Source organism: Choloepus didactylus, chromosome 14 (assembly GCF_015220235.1).
Source record: "Choloepus didactylus isolate mChoDid1 chromosome 14, mChoDid1.pri, whole genome shotgun sequence".
Taxonomy (NCBI): domain Eukaryota; kingdom Metazoa; phylum Chordata; class Mammalia; order Pilosa; family Megalonychidae; genus Choloepus; species Choloepus didactylus.
Window position 1 is genome coordinate 76,062,718 of NC_051320.1, and position 14,600 is coordinate 76,077,317.

Below are 14,600 nucleotides of genomic sequence, written 5' to 3' on the forward strand. Positions count from 1 at the left end.
TATTTGCTTTTCATTGGCTGTATCCCTGACAGTTGTGACTACCAAGATTTTCCTGAGGCTGGTATCAGACATGCAAAATAGCATTTTAGTATGAAACCCTGAGAAACCTCTTTGTTTTCTACACAGTCATAAACAAAATACAGATTTTTAGGTTTTTTTAGTTCCTCCCCAGGGGTTTCTTTTTCTTGCATTCTGTTAGTCATTTAAAAAAAAAAAATCAACACCAAGTGTATTTGAGGCCACACTGGGTACAAAAGGTAGCCTGTAAATTTGGATATAAGTATGTTGAGTACCTGCAGGGGATAATTCATCTAAAAATTCCACAGTAACCCTTCTTGGGGCTTTTTTGTCTCCTAGTGTTCATGTGTGTGCATGTGTGTGCGTGCATGTTGGTGAGTTTGTGTATTTCCATCAGTTCACCTGACACTCTCAGTATTCTCTCATTCTGTATGCTTTTTTCACCTTTTCACCAGAGCACAGCTGCTTCTGTCGCAGTGCCTCACAGAACTTTAATGAAAATTGCACTTTCAGTTTGGCTTTTTGTTCTTGGAGCTGACCAGATCCTGTGGCCTTCTGTCTCATGACCTGGCTTCTTTGCTCAACTGTCAGCTGACCTGTGGATGGATTAGTCTGCCAGCCCGGACCACACCTGTGCAGAATTTCCTGAATCCTGATAGCAAACAGAGCTCAGACCACTGCTGTATACACAGCTTGTGGAGAATAGTGTGGCTCTTCCAGAAGGAAGGGTTGTTTAATCTTTCTAATCCAGGGTAACAGACAGACACACAGGTGGTTCCAGTATGCCTTTGTATTAACAGCAAGGTAATGGCAGAAATACCCTGCTGCTGGTTGTAGTCAATTGAATGGTATGCAGCTACCAAATGGCCCAAGACTAGAGGCTCATGTTTTGCATTCTGCACTGTGCTGAAGTTTCTTTCTGTCCAGCTTCAAACAAAGATGAAAACCTAAATACTCGATCTGTCATTTACCTTTAACCTGTGCCAGAACTTCTGGGAAATAAGAAGAATGAGATGGTTCTTCACTCATAGAATTTGTAGTATAGTTGAAGAGGAAAGATTAATGCAAATAAGAATAAAGATGTACAAAATAATATATAGGTAAAAGCAAGCATTGTAGAAAATAGATCATGGAGGAATTCAGGGAAACTAGATCATATCTGGTAGATAAGAGAAGGCATCGTGGAAGACTGACTTAAGCTAGGCTGTGATGGATGGGTAGAAAAAGAGGAGAGCATATTTTGAAAGGGGAAAGAGGCAGAAATGAAGGTGATGTATTTGGCTAAAACAGAGGAAATAGAAGAGGAAAATAATGTTGGGTAGATTTATTTTCAAATACATTATGGATACCATAATTGATCAACAGATAGTATCCTACCTGTATAGAATACACCATTTTTATTTTGAAAAAAAAAAAAAATACTTGCTTAATTTACAGTCCTTGAATTACAGAAATTAGTCCACCATGAGCAGTTGTTTAAGATGTGCATGGTACACAGTTGATGCTCAAAAGTGTTTATTGGTTGAAAAATCTTTCACAAGCCCTTTTACTGAAGGCATCCTCCGCCGTAGCTACAGATGTCCCCGCTGGTACTTTTGAGAACTCTTGAAATATTTTTAAACCCAGAGAAACCTTGTCTCGATTCTTGTTATAGACCTGAACACCAAAGCTTGCAGTACATTGGCAGCTTCAGCATCTGTCCTGCGAGCTGAAAATAGATGAGTGTAACCCTAGACAGTGTTTTCACAGTATGCTTAGCACAAGATTCACTTTAATATATTCATCCTTGTTTGAGAGCCCAAAGGAAATGAAATTTGCTGTTTTGTGTTCCCTGGCCTTGTGGTTTGTGGTAGATCTTTTCAGTACAACATGTGCCCAAAACTGCTTGTTCTATTCTGGACTTATGAGTGAGGATTTACCCTGGAGGCTTATCAGGGTGTCCATAAAAACAGAGAAGTCAGAGTTGAAAGAGGTTCTCTAGAAACATCTAGTCAGCTTCTTTATTTTCCAGCTCAGGAAATTGGGGCCCTAATTGAGTAAGAAACATCCCCCAGGCCACAAGATTACCTAGACAGAAACAGTACACGCTTCAGTTTAGGTGTCCCGACTCCCCTCAGAGACAAAACAGTACGTGGCTTCTGTTGATTTCACCTACACTTGACAATTGTGAGTTCTGATTTCTGCACCCAGCTTCCTCTTTCGGCATCCTTTCCCATGTGTGGGACAAATTCCCTCCCCTTCCTCCCTCTGAATCAGACAGTCTCCACCTAAACTTTCTCCCCATCAAAATGTGAACAGAGTTAATACCATCATTTATATTCACTGATGAACTGATTACATTTTAATGTTAGAGAGCTTGTCACCTGTTCCTCAGCCAAAGACCTGTCTTTTTAAAAAGGCTCCTAAGCCTTCCTGTTGGAATGGAAGGACTTCTGCCCAAACGAGAGCTAGCATGCTGCAAGCCAGTGGGAGCTACATTCAAGGAAGGAGAGCCCCTGAAAATCACACCATGAGTAAGGCTGGCCCCTGAGTTAGTTCACTTGTTGGTTTTTTATGGCTGTCTCTAGGTGGGTCTTAGACTTAAGGTTCCTGCTTCCCCGAGGACGGTGCTCCAGGGTCTGGAAGCCTGGAGGGTGGGGAAGAGGATGTCCCACCTTACCCCACCCTGGCCAGTCTTCCCTTCCATCTACCTCTCCCCCCAACATCCTTTTTTCTTTTTATTTCTTAACTCAGTGTTGGCTCTGGTTCACTCCAACCCAGTGATGCACAAAGTGTGGTCCCCTATCATCAGCAGCAGCACCTGGAAACCTGTTAGACATGCAAATGCTTGGGCCTACCTCAAATCTACTAAGTTAGAACTTTGGAACTAGGGTCCAGCCATTGTTGCTTTAACAAGCCCTCCAGGTGATTCAGATTCAGAGTAGATACCTTTTGAGAACCTCTGCTCTCACGTTCTCTAACTTTCATCTCTGCCTCAGTGTGGAGATCACCTGACATATTTTTCATATTCCATTGGGAGCATATTTTAGTTATTATTTAATGATATTTTTGTACATAATCTTTCTGTATGTATCTATGTATCTATATCTATATCTATATCTATATCTTTATCTTTATCTATATCTATCTATCTATATATATAGCCTATAATTGGCCCTGAGACTGTCCTTAGTGTTTTCTTCTCAGGGAAGACGTTTCCAACACTAAATGTTTGGTTGTAATGCCTTTCTCAAGAGTGAGTATAGTCTGGATGTTACCAGAAATGACTTATAAGGATGTTACAGGTAGCGTCCAGGCTAGCTCTCTCCATAGTGGGACACTGTTAGATAAAGGGCCAGTTTAGCAGCTTCTGTTCCCAGGCTCTTCCATGGTGGCGTTCAATAGTTGGTATGGGAAGAGTCAGGAGTCCAAGTTAAGCCCCTAACCTTCTCTGAGTCTCAGTTTTCCCATCTGTAAAATAGTGACATTAAGGAGGACTTGGACTAGGTAACCCCAAAGATTCTTTCCAGTTATAACAGTTCTGTGATTTTAGTTATCAGTTGGTTGACACCACAGAAAGGGCGAGATTGGTTCTAGCAAACCTCACAGGAAGCAGGGCCTCCGTGTGTTTTGGGGAGTGACAGAGCACTCTCACGCTGAGTTCTCTCTGCTTTAACCTGCCGCTCCATCTGCTGGGGTTCCTTTCTCATCCATTCTCAGAGGAGAACAGCCAAGTCTCTCCAGTAGCTGCCAGTCTACCCCCATTGTTCTTCAATTCACCCATTAAGCACACATTAAGCAAATCTAGGGCAAAATCCCACAGCCACACTGGAAAGCAATGGTCAGGAACTGAGAACTGCAGTTTTTCATAAAGAAACCAATAATGAAGTATAATAATAGCAGTAACAGTTGGCATTTATGAAGAGCTTATTATGTGATAAGTACTTTACCTAGAGTTTCTCAGTTAATGTTCACAATAACCATATTCAGACATCCTTTATTATTCCCATTTTACAGATGGAAAAATCGAGGCTCCAAGAAGGTGAATGCTTTGTCCAAAGTAAGCCAGCAAATAATGGATGGCACTCATAGTTCCATCCTCTGCTCTGCTGAGGGAATGATGAACGACTGAATCAGGAAGGCAGGAAGTTGCATTGCTAACTAAGGCAGCTGAGTCCCTAAGACCCTTTCTTAGCCTTAATTGGAAGCTATGACTTCTTTTCTTCCCCCTCTTGCTGCCACCTGAATGGTACCATTTATTGGCTCCTGCCAGATCTTGGAGATCAGGGATGAAAGTTGGGAACCACTGTTCTAAGTGAAGCACAAGCCTCTGTGTCTGTGGAAGGAAGGAGTGAGGGCACATAATCCCCTCATGACAGAGGCACATGGCAGGGACAGGGGGCAAGATCAGAAGCAGCTGCCAGGCAGGGTGCGGGCTGTCCCCAACTTTACCATGACAGTAAGGATCGGGTGATGCAGTTCCGGTCTTGCAAGTCACTCTGGATCCTCCAAAAGTTCCTTGAACCATCTGGGTTTGTTTCTTCACCTGTAAAATGGCAATTAAAGGCCTGATTCTCTTGGGTGTGGTGTGCAAACAAATAATGACCTGCTTGAAAAAAATCTCAGAGCTCCCTGGAAAGGCACTTTGCAGGTGGAAAGAGCACCACCGTTCTTCTGACTCGTCAGAGGAAGAGGTTGGAGCTGGAGATGCTGATGATGCCATTGCCCTCTGTTCCTTCAGAAAAGAAACTCTTAGGAAGGAGTCCCCGTGAAGGGAGAATTAAATGAACGTCTTAGGTCTGATAAGGAGGGCGGGCTTAGGGACCTTCCCATGTTGACCCTGTATTTACCTCTTACCTTAAGGCCTTATGTGTTTTATAAACACATCATTAACATGTTTGTTGCATGTCCCACGTGAACTGATGCTGACTCCCAGGGTGGTGTGCCCTCTCACCAGGCCCGGGAATGTGATCTTAATCATACACCATTGCTTCAGTGCAAATGTAAGGACATTGTGATGATTTCTTTTATTAGCACCATCTGTTTTTATATTGGATGCAGTATCTGTGTAGTGTATAAATTGCATAAATTCTGGCACTTTAGTTTAACTAGAATGTCTCCTTAACCTACTGGAGCATAAAATAAGCAGAAGACAGGTGCTTTCTGCCATTTAACAGAAGCTTGCATGCAAGGTTCTCTAAATGTGGAACTCAGAGCCCCTGGGTTCAAGTCCTGGCTCTACTTATTAAAAAAGTGACTTGAAAAAGTCACTTTAATTTCTCCAAGCTCTCATCCTCATCTGTCAAATGGATGTGACAGTGCCTTTCTGATTCACAGGGATGTGGTTAGGCTCAGCCCTGATATTGCATGACTCCTTTCAGATGGAAGGTATGACTGTTATTATTTCTAATACTCCTTCGTCATGATGTCAAAGGTAGTGCATGGTATGTGGGACTCAAAGCTAAACACACATCCTTCCTGGGTGTGTTTACTATCTCAGTGGTGACAAGACACACAGCATGCAAGGGACTTTGATTTGTGCTGATTTGACATGAGCTCTGGAAAGGCTGTGAATAAAACTTAGGACTCATGAGTTTGGTCTTGATTCACAGAGCCATTGCTACAACTCTTCTGAAAAGGAGTCTTGCTAGTGGAACATTTGACATTATGATCCTAGTAGGTGGTTGCTACAGTTTCTGCATATTTGTGTGTGTGTTATCTGAGAGCAATTCCTTCTGGCTCACCAAAATCACATATGCTCTGTTTCCATTAACCAGTCCTATTAGTATCTTTATTTGTTCTGTTGTTCTGAGCAGTTTGGGAGAATTCAAGTATCTTATTGAAGCAAAAACCAAAATATATGTACTGTGATCCTATTTCACGTAAAAATACATATATGTGTGTGCATACATAGAACATTTCTGCACTAATACATAAACAGCTATTATTGTTGGGTTCCTTTGGAAAGTGGAGTTGAAAAATTTTCAACAATACACCAAAGATGATAGGCTTATGTGGCACATTCCCATGCACTGATCTCCTAGCTTCAACAATTATCAATTCATTGCCAGTAACACAGCTTCAATAATTGTCATGTCATCTGAACCTTGGAAAGGAGACTTTTAATTTTCATTTTATAATTACTTGAATTTTTTCTACCATGAGCATGTCTTATTTTCATAATTTAAAATTTTAAATATATAAAAATAAATCCAAATGTTTAAGGGAAATGCAGAGCTTCAGATTTTATTTGTTCCCATCATTTTTCTCATCCCTTTAGACTCAGAGCCTTTCAAAATGGGTCTTGAGAGTGGCTTTCTCTGAGTTCTCCCTGATCCAAGGACAGGTATTGGCTGTTGCAGAACGTCTGGAAAGGACAATAGCTCTGGTTTAAAGGACCCTTATGTCAGTGCTGTTGCCAAAGTCACAAGACTCACACTGTCAGCCCCCATTTGGCTTGCTCTGCTTTTTAGTTAAAGTGTTTACTTTGACTGACATTTATTATGCTGTTTTGAAGTGAGAATATATAGTTTCAGTCTCCCCTTTGTTCCAGGGGTCCCACAGCCTGCTGCAGTTCTCTGCAAACTATTTTTTGAAAAGCCATTTCTACATTTCTTATCAGATAGACGGTGATTTTGTAGGTATTATTAACACCCTGCACTAAGTGATGTTTTTTTCTGTTAAGGCTGGAAGAGGAAATTGTCTGATGCAATTCCAGCAGACAGGAATAGAACATTACAGGATCACCTTGATAAAGCCTGTGAACCAGTTGTCGGAGATGAATGACGGGAAGGTGGTTTTGTATTTATGTTCCCCAGCCAGAGGGACTGAATTTGAAGCTAAAATAGAGAGTGTTCTCCTCCTTAATGGTTCACTTTGGATTGAGTTGGACGATGTTATACTTCTGTACTCTGTCCCACATCTCCCACAGTGGCTGAATGCATAGTATGCACTAACTGATTTTCACATCAGTGTGGATCTAGCCCCTACTACGTTTTAGGCACTAGCATTAAAACAAATAGGCAACTCTTCCTTAGTCTCCCTGAACTCATCTAACTGTAATATAGTGGGATGTAATTTAGTGCCAGTGGCGCTAAAATATGGTGGGTGTACAGAGGAGACGAGGCTGTTTTCTGGCTTTGGACAGCTGAGAAATTTTACACAGAGGACTTTCCAGTTAAGGGCAAGTAGTATTGCTTAATCATTTAAGGCAGGAAGGGGGAACATTCTAAGCAGAGGGGTCTATGTCTTGAGCACAAGAACAGAGGGCGGTTGATATGTTCAGGGGACGGAGAAGATTCTGGCGTGTCCAGAGGGAGAGTGGTCAAGCTTGTGGTTGAGAGGTGAGAGAGGCTGGGAAGCTTGGAAGGATGCCTGGGGTAGAGTAGATGGCCTTACAGACAGGAAAGTTGAGAATTTTTAGTTCCAGGGAATCAAGGCTTACTCAGCCACCTGGGGGAAGTGCTAGTGTCCTGGTCACCATAAGGATGCACATGGCTTGCATGAGGAACTGGAAAACCGAGGCAGCTCCAGAGACGGTGACTTTTGCCAGTTGGGACTTCTGAGGCTCTTTTCTCTCGCTCTCCCAGCTTCTCCGTGCTGGCCTGCCCCATTCTCCTGTCACTCCTGATTGGCTGATTTCCTCAATGTCTTCCAGTCCTGGATTTTTTCTTCTTCTTTTTCTTTTTTTATTTTAGCCTTTGTTCTAGGCATTCCATGTAGGTAGTCTGGGGGATGTGGAGTGGCTGTGTGGGAGAACTGAGTGGGAAAACCAGGAAATGCTCTTGTCTTGACAGCCCCGTCCCCTTTTAACCAGAGCACCCCACATTTCTGTTTGCACATCAACTTCTAGGTAAGTTTTCATTTGAAGAAAGTGTTCCATGGCACACATGAAGTTTCAAAACTTCAGTTTTGGTTTAAACTTTTTGAGGGAGCCATTCTATTTGGCTTAGCTGATTGCTGTCACTCTGATGGGGTCAACTTTGCACCCCAAGCCTCTTCATTGAACTGCGGATGGGCATGGACAGGGCCACCAGCGGTCAGGTGCCCATCTGTTCCGGTGCAAAGAAATGGCACTATTTTTTTGAACTCTGTGCATGGTGGGCAAGGCGTGGAGGGCAGTTTTAAATAGAAGGGGATTTGGGGCATGGCAGGCAATGTGACTGACATGTCGAGGCAAAATGCTGTGTTTAAAAGTGACTTTTAACTCCTAGCTCAGCATTTTGCAAAGTCTTTCTAGAGAATGCTACTCTACAAGAGGCTCAGCTGCGCAAAAGTTTCTGTGTTTCAACAAGCCTCCGAAATATGACTCATTCTATCCACTTTCTCAAGATCTGTGTACATATTAGTGTATTGAAAGTTGTGAAAGTTTGAAAGAGATGGGTTTAATTCAAATAAAAGGAAATGTTTTTTCTTTTTAAAATAGCAACGGTGAGTAAAGCTTTGGACATGTATTACCCTAGAAGTGAAAACATGAATAAGTATTTTTTTTAAAGACTTAGATAAACTCCATGTAATGGATGGTTACTAAGTTGTAGGATGGGAACCCTTACTATGTTGACGAGAAGCTTCTCTAACTCTTTGAAAATGATGTCATTTCTCTTGGTGCCCTTGTACATTCATTCATTCAACAAACACTTATTAAGTACCTACTGTGCCAAACAAAATACTTGCTGATATGTTTGCAGTGTGAAAATGCTTACCTCTTCATTGAAACAAGATAGTAAAGCAGTTATTGAGCATTTTTAACCCCTGGTAACTTGTCTAAAAATATCAAATTCTAGGCTATCTCTTGGATCCAAAGTTCTTTCTCCTTCATATTTCTGCTCAGTATTTTAAAAATGGAAATGTACCAGGCCCTGTGGGGCAGAAGCAGTAGTGTCTAGTGCTTCCTCCCCACTGTGGAGGATGGGGATCAGTGAGATCAAGCATGCTCAAGAATTAGCACCAATTTCAGGGTTCATGAAAGAAAAGTAACGAAAGGTCCTATTCTGCAGGATTTAAAGATAAACACTACCTCATAGTTGGAAAGTTTACAGGAACTATAGCTCTACTCTTGGCTCATAACATATTCCTCCTCCACTAAATTATATGGTAGCTTGTTCCACATTTCAATTTCTAAATAAACTGGTCTTAGTTATTCTTGGATTCCTGACAGACATCATGTCTAAGAATTAATGTTTCACGTTCTGCCGCTTTGAACATGCTAAACAAATTATACAGTGTCATTGTAACTGAATTAATTTGAAAGAATCTTGTGATCACTTTAAATGCCTATGTGAGCTTGTTTTTTATTAGGTTTGTTTTTTTATTATTAATAATTGCAATTCCACATTGCTATCATTTGTGGTTTTAAAATTACCTTCCTTGGGGAGTTGCCATGAGGATTAATACTGGTAAAGCAGTTAAAACTGTGCCTAGCCCATAGTAGGGGCTCAAATCCAATTTATAGTGTTAACTAAATTCCTGTTAATGAGCTTTATGACAGCATGATGAGGTGGTCAGGACAGATGTCTTGGAGACTTGAAGTGTGCCCCATCATTTTCCCAAGGAGAACTCTGAATGCCCAGAGATTTGACTGTTGCCAAATTATGAGCAGAGCCAGGATGAGAAGCCAGTTGTTCTTCTTATTCTTAGTCCTGTTTCCCTGACTGTCCCCATCACTGACAGTTTGGGTGAAGCCTGTGATACACAGAAATGAACAAAGGGCTATATGGAATGGGTCCAAGAAGGAGTCTCAGTGGGTCTGCACTTCCTGAAACATCATCCCATAATTAGAACATGGCCTCAGCACAGAGAAGAACTAAGTCTTATTGACTTGCTGTGAAATACTTATGCAACCTCATTTGTTCTGTAAATTACTCAGGACTGCCTTGGAACAATGTGGTGATGGGTATTTGGCATGAATTCGGGGAATATGAGGAATTAGCTTTAGTAGATTTTAAAAACATCCATATCACTTAACTTCTTCCCATATGCTTTAATTGCTTTACTTTCTCTTTTATTGAAGTCTTTTTTCAATCAGAATTTCAATTTTCAGCTATGGTAATACTGCTCCTTGCAGTTTGTAGTTTGTTTTATAATAGTGTTGTCTGGATTCAGTTTGTTCCCTCTCCCTTTTCATAATCACTTCATCTTTGGACTTGTATTTTTCTGAATCCATATGCTTTTTAAGTCTATTTTATAGTTAAGAATACTTCAGGGTACTTTTTTTCTGTTTCCTGTGTTGTATTTTCTCCCAGTTTGGATTCTTCTTTTTATCTATTGCATGTTCTGTTTCTTCCTTCCGTTCTCTTTTTCCACTATTATTGTTATTTATTTTTGCTTTAGAATTTTGCAAAGCTGTTTGCTTTTATTTTTTAATCATGGTTATACTTAACACAGTGAGCTCTGTCTGTGCTTTCTATCTGTCATATTCTGTCTGTGCTCTGATATAGTGTGGGTGACATCTCCTTGATCCCTTCCTAACTTTTCTCACACTGTCATTTTTTCCCCTCAGTGCTAAATTTTAATAGCAGATTATTTGTTCCACATTTCATGGCTTAAGGGCCCGGGCTGATGGAAGGATAACAGTTTTTTTTTTTTTCAATTTCTTGCACTAGTGTTCATTTACATAGTCCTAGGTGGATCCCACTGCTGTGGAGGGATACTTGAGCCCTTGGTCTGCTCCCCCAATTTAGGGTTGTGCCCTGGACCCTTCACTGTCAGGGAGAAAGGTCCAGTCCCTCATTTCCTTCATTTTGCCCATCTTTGCCCAGCAACTATTTTGACTATCTTCTAATCAGAATACAGAAAACAGAGTTTGCTTTCTTCAACCTTGGGGGTTACTAATGAGAATTCTCAGGATTTTACTGACTTAGCAGCATGGATTCTGGGCAGTGATGACCCAGCCTCCTCACTTACCTCACTGCCCCAGCAATGTCTACATTTTTCCTTGGTGCTACTTTTAAAAATGTATGGAATGAGGTCTTGTACCTTTTCTTGTTTTGTCAATTCTAGCCAATATTTGCTATGTATGAATTGTTAATAGTTCATTTTTCTCAGTTAAATTAAATTAACTGAGTTAAATTAAGCGAGCTAATGAACTTAGTTAAATTAAAAGAGGGAGATTCTATGCTCTGGTTTCATTCCACTGGCTTTTCTGATTTATCGTCTTTACAAATTACATTTCTTACCTGATCCTCAGCACATGAAGGCTAGTTTGGCCCTGAGAACCTGGGTCAAAGTGTTTTCTGGAAGAATCAGATAAAATGATGGTTCGGGTACTCTGAAAAAAATTAAACAACTAGCCTTTCTTTGAGGAAGAAGTGTCCTCTACCATCAGTGGAGATCCCTTTCTTATTCTGCATAATAAATAATCCTAAAATATTAGCTTAAGTGTTTATTGAAATATATCCCCCATAGGGTTGCCAGATGAAATTCAAGGTGAACAGTTAGGTTTGAATTTCAGATAAACAATGATTTTATCTGTTCCATGCAATATTTGAGACATACTTAATCTAAAATATTATTTGTTGCTTATATGAAATTCATATTTAACTGAGTGTTCTTTGTTATGTTTTTTGTTTTGTTTTGTTTTTCTAAATCTGGCTATCCTGCCCTACCGCTAACATTTTATGAGAACGTTTTCATGATCTTTTGGAGACTTCTTTGGTGTTTTCCTGATATCACTGACATCCTCATCTTTCTTACTAACAGGTTCACTGCTATGTCCTTATTTTAGCCAGTTCTATAGTATGTCATGACTCTTAAGTTTTAGATAATAAATGTTACCAGATGGAATAGTATTGTATAGGAATTCAGAATTATTGGTCTTTCTCCTCAATTATTTAGCACTCAGCCACAAAGGTTCAGTACTAAAGCACACAAAATGGTCTTCAAGCAGCCGGAAGAGATGGTATCAAGTCCATGCACAAAATGCTGTTTTTTTTTACTCATAGAAGTTCATGTCAGGCTTTTGCTCAAAATATTTTAACTCTTACTTAGTAGTTTTATACCAACTAGCTTAGCAGACTGTGGCAGAACAGAAGCACCAGATTAAGTGAACTGCTTGACTTCAGGTTTGGAACAACACGTGTCACACTGACAGCAGGACAGTGAGGGAAGAAACAGGAGAATGAAAGAAACTGATGCAAGACTCCAGGAAGTTCTGGGACCCTTGGGTGCAGGGCAGACAGCCTGGCCTTCTCAGTGGTCTCTGAAGGCATCACTGGCAACATTCACGGCCACATATCCATGAAGTCCTTCAGATGGACGGTGTTTGGGGACGATTTGGGTTGTTAGTAATAGACAAACTCACTTAAGCAAAAAGGAATGTATTGATTGGCTCATGTAACTTAAGTTCAGAGAAGGGGGCTTCAGGGACTGTTGAATTCAGGTGCTCGAGCGGGATTGTTTGAAACATTTGTTTTCTTTATCTATATCTGTATGTCTATAACTCCTCTGCTTTTCTCTGTGTTGGATTTCTTCTTAGGCAGGCTCTCCCCTTTGTGGTAGCGAGGGTGACCTATTGGATGGTAGCCTGAGGCACACATTGTAAAGTAACTGTCAGCACTCCTATAAAAAGTCCCAGCACTGAGTCTTAATAGCCTACTTGGGTGCTTGGGTTACATGCTCATCCATGAATCACAAATGAGCGGTGTGGACTGACAGTGGATACAGAGTCATTTTCCCAAAGAAAAGTAAGAGTGCTGTGAGCAGAAAAAGAGAGAGTGGATACAGGGCAGGCAGAAAAATTAGATGTTCACCATAAAGGGGTCTCATGGTTCACTCAGTTCAAATCCCTTTTTTTTTAAATATTCATTTTATTGAGATATATTCACATACCATGCAGTCATACAAAACAAATCGTACATTCAGTTGTTCACAGTACCATTACATAGTTGTGCATTCATCACCAAAATCAGTCCCTGACACCTTCATTACCACACACACAAAAATAACAAGAATAATAATTAAAGTGAAAAAGAGCAATTAAAGTAAAAAAGAACACTGGGTGCTTTGTTTGTTTGTTTGTTTCCTTCCCCCCGTTTTTCTACTTATCCATCCATAAACTAGACAAAGGGGACTGTGGTCCTTATGGCTTTCCCAATCCCATTGTCATCCCTCATAAGCTACATTTTTATACGATCATCTTCAAGATTCATGGGTTCTGGGTTGTAGTTTGATAGTTTCAGGTATCAATGCCAGCTACCCCAATTCATTAGAACCTAAAAAGAGTTGTCTATATTGTGTGTAAGAGTGCCCACCAGAGTGACCTCTCGGCTCCTTTTGGAATCTCCCTGCCACTGAAGCTCATTTCATTTCCTTTCATTTCCCCCTTTTGGTCAGTCAAATCCTTATTTACAAATGAAAAATTGAGACCCAGACATAGTTAAATGGCATTCAGATGCAATTAGTTATTAAGTAAACATGGGTGAAAATACTTAGTACAATTCTGGGCACATAGTAGGAACTCTATTAAAATGATTCTTTTCTTCCTGTGCAGTTACCAGCTGTAACGAGGTCATTTCTCTCCTTCTCTCCCTATCAACTGCTGGTGTATAGCTGAGCTCTTTATCCATAGGCATATCCTCTAGGCTTCAGCTGTTGTGTCTAGCATGGAAAAGCATCCAGGCCTCGGAGCTCTCAGCCCAGGATGCTCCCCACCCATAATGACAACCCTTGAGAGATCAAACCCCATTAAATTACATTCAGTGCACCATGTTAAAACACACACACACACAAACAGGTCACACACAAACAGGCAAGTGTATGATTGATTTCCTTCTTCAGGGGGGATAAGATAGGAGGGAAACCTGTTATGTGTCAGGCAGTACACTGGGTTGTTGGTGCTTAACATACTATGTATTATACCCTCAAATCCCACCATTGGCAAGGATAGTGTAGGTATAATTGCCTCAAGTAACTTGCCCAGATCACACAACTCCTTGTGACTGACTCCCATTTCTCAACAATGTTGAGAATACGAGGTAAAGAGCAGAGAAGCCAAGTGGGTGAAGTATGAGAAAAGCTGACCTTATGGTTCACGCAATTCCAACTCTTCGTTTGAGAAATAAAGGAGTAAATGTGAGGGAGGGAAAAGAAGAGAAGGCAAGTGAAAGAAACTTTAAAAAGGGGGGAGGGAACAAGTTTAAGATATTTTTGGAAAAAAGTCACTGAGTTCTGAAGGGTGCAGGAAAAGTTCCATGTCAATCACATTTCTCCCCACTAATTGATTAGCCTGTAAATAAGTCGTATTTTTCTAACAGCTTTAATCTGTCTCTCCCAGGCTTCCCATTTATCCAACCCTAGCTAGAGGCAGCATGAGGTGCCAGACTCTGAAGTGGTGTGACCAGGGTTCACGTCTCCTTGTCACTACTTGTTAGCTGTGTTGTCTTAGGCAAGTGACTTAATCTCTCTGAGACCTCCTTGTTCTCTGCTGTAAAACAAGGGGATAGTAATATTAATCTCCTGAAGAGGTTGTTGTGAGCAGTGAATGAGTCAATCTGTGCAAAGCTCTAGTTACTGGAACCTAGATGGCTCTTGAAAAGATTAACTATTGCTCCTTCTAGAATGCAAGCCCCACAAAGGCAGGGATCTCTGACATCTTCTGATAACGTCTC

General features: G+C 40.8%; 1 protein-coding gene across 1 annotated transcript in view; it reads left to right on the forward strand.

Annotated features, from left to right (window-relative positions):
- DEPTOR (DEP domain containing MTOR interacting protein) overlaps nucleotides 1-14,600 on the forward strand; it is a 160,955-nt gene that overhangs the window by 38,995 nt on the left and 107,360 nt on the right. The gene's annotated exons all lie outside the window — the stretch shown is intronic.